Here is a 4,692-nt window from a genome sequence, read left to right on the forward strand (position 1 = left end):
GAGCCACCCAGATGCCCCCAGTACAACTTATTTTTATTTTATTTATTTATATATTTTTAAAAGATTTTATTTATTCATTTGAGAGACAGAGAGAGAGCATGAGTGGAGGGGAGAGGGAGAAGCAGACTCCCCACTGAGCAGGGAGCCCGACGTGGGGCTCAATCCCAGGACCCTGAGATCATGACCTGAGCCGAAAGCAGATGCTTAACCATCTGAGCCACCCAGGCACCCCTACAATTGATTTTTAATGTTTATCTTGGATCTGTGACCTGATGAACTTACTTCTTAATTCTAGGAGGGTTTTGTTCTGTTTTGGTTTTGTTTTGTTTTTTCTAGATCCCTTGCAATTTTTCCATTTAGGCAATCATGTCATTTGTAGTTCAGGGGAGTTTTATTTCTTCTTTTCTGATATGTTTGCTTATTTCCTTTTCTGGCCTTATTGCACTGAACAGAACTTTCAGCACTATGCTGTACAGGAGTGGTGAGAGTGAACATACTTGCCTTGTTCCCAGTCTTAGGGGGGAAAGCATTCAATCTTTTACCATTAAATATAATGTTAGCTGTAGGGTTTTTGTTGATGCTCTTTATCAAGTTGAACAAGTTCTGCTCTATTTCTATTTTACTAAGAATTTTTATCATGAATCGTTGTTGAATTTTGTTAAATGTTTCTTCTGCATCAGTTGATATGATCATGTGATTTACTTTTTTAGCCTGTTAATATGGTGAATTACATTAATTTTCTATTATTGAACCAGGCTTGCATCCCTGGAATAAAGTCCGCTTAGTCATAGTGTATAATTCCTTGTATGTATTGTTGAATTCTATTTGCTAATATTTTGTTAAAGATTTTTGCATCTATATTTATGAGGGTATTGGTCTATGACTTTAGTATTCTTTCTCTTTCCTTCCTTCCTTCCTTCCTTCCTTCTTTCCTTCCTTCCTTCCTTCCTTTTTTTGTACTGTCTTTGTCTGGTTTTGGTATCAAGGTAATAAATGTTTCAAAAAAAGTTTCAGAAAATGAATTGGAAATTCTCATCTTCTCTTTTATTTTCTGAAAGAGATTTTGTAGAATTGATGCTAATTCTTCTTTAAACTTCTGGTAAAATTCTCTAGTGAAATATCTGGAAGTTTTTTTGTGGGGGAGGTGGGATTTTTTAATTACAAATTCAATTTCCTTACTAATTATTGGGTATTTAAATCATCTACTAAATTTCAGGTAAGTTGTGGTGGTTTGTACTTTTTGAGAAACTGGACTATTTCATCTAAGTTTTCAAATTTTTGTGTGTAGATTTGTTCATAGTATTCCCTTATCAGTCTCTGATGCTTTGCCAGTTATCTAAATCTTCAAGATATTAAAAAACGTTGTATGTATCATCAATTTTTAGTTTCTTGTAGAAATCGCCCTCAAAGCCATCTTGTTGCTCCAGTGTAGAGCCATCTTATTTATTTATTTATTTATTTATTTATTTATTTATTTATTTATTTATAGAGCGAGGGCATGAGCAGGGAAAGGGGGAGAGAGAATCCCAAGCAGGCTCCATGCTGCATGCCCAACTCCACGACCCTGAAATCATGACTCAAGCAGAAATCAAGAGTTGGTTGCCCAACTGATTGAGCCACCCAGGCGCTCCTGGAGCCATCTTATTGCATCCTCTGTGTAGCATAAAGCTGTCACCGGGATTTTGTTTAATTTCTTTCCTGTTTCCTAAGTTCTGTGCCTTCCCTTTTCTTGGTCTATATCTATCAGTAACTTACTCAGAAGGGTGAAACTGAAAAGATCTTTATTATACACTCACATTTTATTGATAATTTTGGCTGAGAATACAATTCAAGTTTGGAAATAATTTTACTTCAGAATTTTCAAAGTATTTCTCCATTGCTTTCTTGTTTCTGGCATTGCTGTTGAAAGTTTGAAGCTATTCTGATCTTGATCCTCAGTATGTGACTTGTTTTTTTCCCCTCAGAAGTTTCCAGAATCTTCCTTTCATCACCAGTGTTCTAAACCTCACGATAATGATCTCTGGTATATACCTATTTATATCCATTTTGATAAGAATATGATAGATTCTTTCAATTGGTAAATTCATGTCCTTACATTTTGGAAAATATTTCTTGGATTAGTTTTTCAATAATAATTTTTATAATAATTTGTGAGATTAATTGGGAGACCATAGTCAACTAACTGAAAAGTGTCCCAAAACAAATCAGCTACACACCAAGACATTTTAGAAAGTACTTTTTCTGAAATCCAAATTTGCTTACTTACACTCCCTGTACATCCTTGGGATCTGCCCTGAAACTCAACTTTAGATGCTATAGAATGCCCACATAATAAAAGTAAGTTCATTTCTATACAGTTTAGAAAGGCACATTTTCCCCATCATCTCCAGACTGGCTGGCCACTGCAAGTACAGTTTGATGTCTTCTCCATTCTTGCTATCGGAGTGCAACGAGAAAACAGCACCAGTAATCTTTGAGATCACCTGAGAGGAAGAGGTGAGGAGGATTTCATCATGGGGCAATGACATGGTAGCAATTACTGAAAAGAAGGATTACAGCAAAAATGTCAGTTTCATATCTCCAGACTCTTAGTTCTTTTGGACCCAGCACATACAAAGTTTTTTTGTTGAAATATATTTTGGTGTTTCTAAAGTTGTTCATTTCTGGCTTTTTCTTTGTTCATCTTCTCTTTTATGAAGCCTATAAAATATATCATTATAAAATATTTCTTCATCTACTACTGTAGTAGTAGTTCTCTTCCATCATTAACATCTTGAAGCTAGAGGTCATTCGGTGATTACATTTCTTTTTTTTTTTTTAAAGACTTTATTTATTTATTTGACAGAGAGAGAAAGAGAGAGAGAGAGAGCACAAGCAGGAGGAGCGGCAGGTAGAGGGAGAAGCAGGCTCCCTATTGAGCAAGAAGCCTGTTGTGGGGCTCCATCCCAGGATCCCAGACCCTGGAATCATGACCCATTTTTCCAAGATGAGATTTGAGAATTAAATAAGAGTGCAAAACAAATTTCTCTCTGGTGTAATTTGCCTGTATTGTTTCATTCCGAGGCCAATCTTAGCAAGCTCATCTTAGGCTTGTGGCTGAGACATTTGAGACCAAACACTTCTGACATCTGGAGATCTTATCTGGAGGGAGAGAAGTGTGAGGAGAGATATAGGTACTTTCTGCCACATAAGTATTTCATTTGTCAAAAGCCTGTGGCCTTTCTGTGCTAACAAGAGAGGGGTCCATATGAGGGTCCACATTGTTCTGGGTCCCCATGGAACTTAAAGGGAAACTTCCACAATGTTCAGAGCCCTTGGCATCCTCCTGCGATGGGAGGAGGATGTCCTGTAATTCCTTGCAGCAGGAACCCACTTAGGTGGCACCAACCCTGACTTCTAAATGAAACAGCACATACACAAAAGGGAAAGCGATGGCATATTTCAAATCTGGAGAGATCTTATGAGAAGCTTCTGCCAGCCGCTGGTGCCGTTGTTGCCATCAAAAACCCGGCTGCTGTCAGTGTCATATCCGCCAGGCCCAGGGGCCCGGGGGCTGTGCTCAAGTCAGCTGCTGCCGCGGGAGCCACTCTGCTTGTGGCCGCTTGGCTCCCGGAACCTTCGCTAACCAGGGGCTGGCGGCCTGCAGGGGGCTGTGTCTCCCGGTGGTTAGGGATCCCCGGGCTGACCACCAGCCCCTCACAGAGAGGTCTTCTGTTAACCGGCCTGCTATCGCTTTGGGTAACCGGACTCTCCTCGGCGCTGTGTGGACGCGGCCACCCACGCAACAGCGCGGGGCTCGCGCAGTGGGTCGGGGGCGGGGGATGCTGGCCCGGGAAGTTCTGCACACGTGTGGCACCATCGCTCGTGAACCCCCAGGGGAGGCCAGGCCTGATCTCTCCGGAAAAGGCCGTGACCGAGGAGGACTTTCCGGGCGAACGGGCTGCCCCAGACCCCGAATTTACTGCTGCTCAGCCTGAGGTCTCAGCTGGTGCGCACGTGTCCTGCAGTTCCCTACGGAAGACTGGAGCTCCCAGCCGCGGCTCAGGACTGCTCTGCAGCTCCCACTGCTCAGGCCACTCGGTGGGTAGGAACAACCCCTGCGTGATCCTAAGCTGCTCTTCCACAGACTCTTTTATTTTTTGTTGTAAGATTTTATTTATTTATTTATTTTAGAGAGAGAGAGAGAGAGAACGCGCGTGAGAGTGAGTGCGTTCATGTGTGCAAGTCGGGGGAGGGGCACAGGGAGAGGGAGAGAGTCTTAAGCAGACTCCACATTAAGGACGGAGCCCAATGTGGGGCTGGATCTCATGACCCAGAGATCATGATGTGAGCCAAAATCAAGAGTCCGATGCTTAACCAACTGAGCCGCCCATGTACCCCTCTTTCATAGACTCTTAAACAGAAAGTGGATCTCTCCTGAAAAGGAAATAAGGTTAATGGAAAATAAACAGTCTCTTAAAAAAGAAAGAAAAGAAGAAAGTCTGTGAATAATAGATGTCCTGAGCCTCAGAAAGGCATGCAGCCTGGTGTGGTGTTGAGGGCATGGGTACAGTTAGATTAACTGTAGTTCAGGTCCCAGCTGCTTAAGTTGCTATAGAATTCTCAGCAAGTTGCCTAAGCTTCTGGAATATCACCTTGTCTGTAAAGTGTAAGCTCCACAAGGGCTGTCTATGTTGTTCGCTGTTGTATATC

General features: G+C 41.7%; 1 pseudogene; it reads left to right on the plus strand.

Annotated features, from left to right (window-relative positions):
* Positions 1-3,259: 3,259 nt before the first annotated feature.
* LOC118000111 lies at positions 3,260-4,385 on the plus strand (annotated as a pseudogene).
* Positions 4,386-4,692: the final 307 nt, after the last annotated feature.

This window comes from Mirounga leonina, unplaced genomic scaffold, assembly GCF_011800145.1.
Source record: "Mirounga leonina isolate KUSES-001 unplaced genomic scaffold, KU_Mleo_1.0 Mir_115, whole genome shotgun sequence".
Lineage (NCBI taxonomy): Eukaryota > Metazoa > Chordata > Mammalia > Carnivora > Phocidae > Mirounga > Mirounga leonina.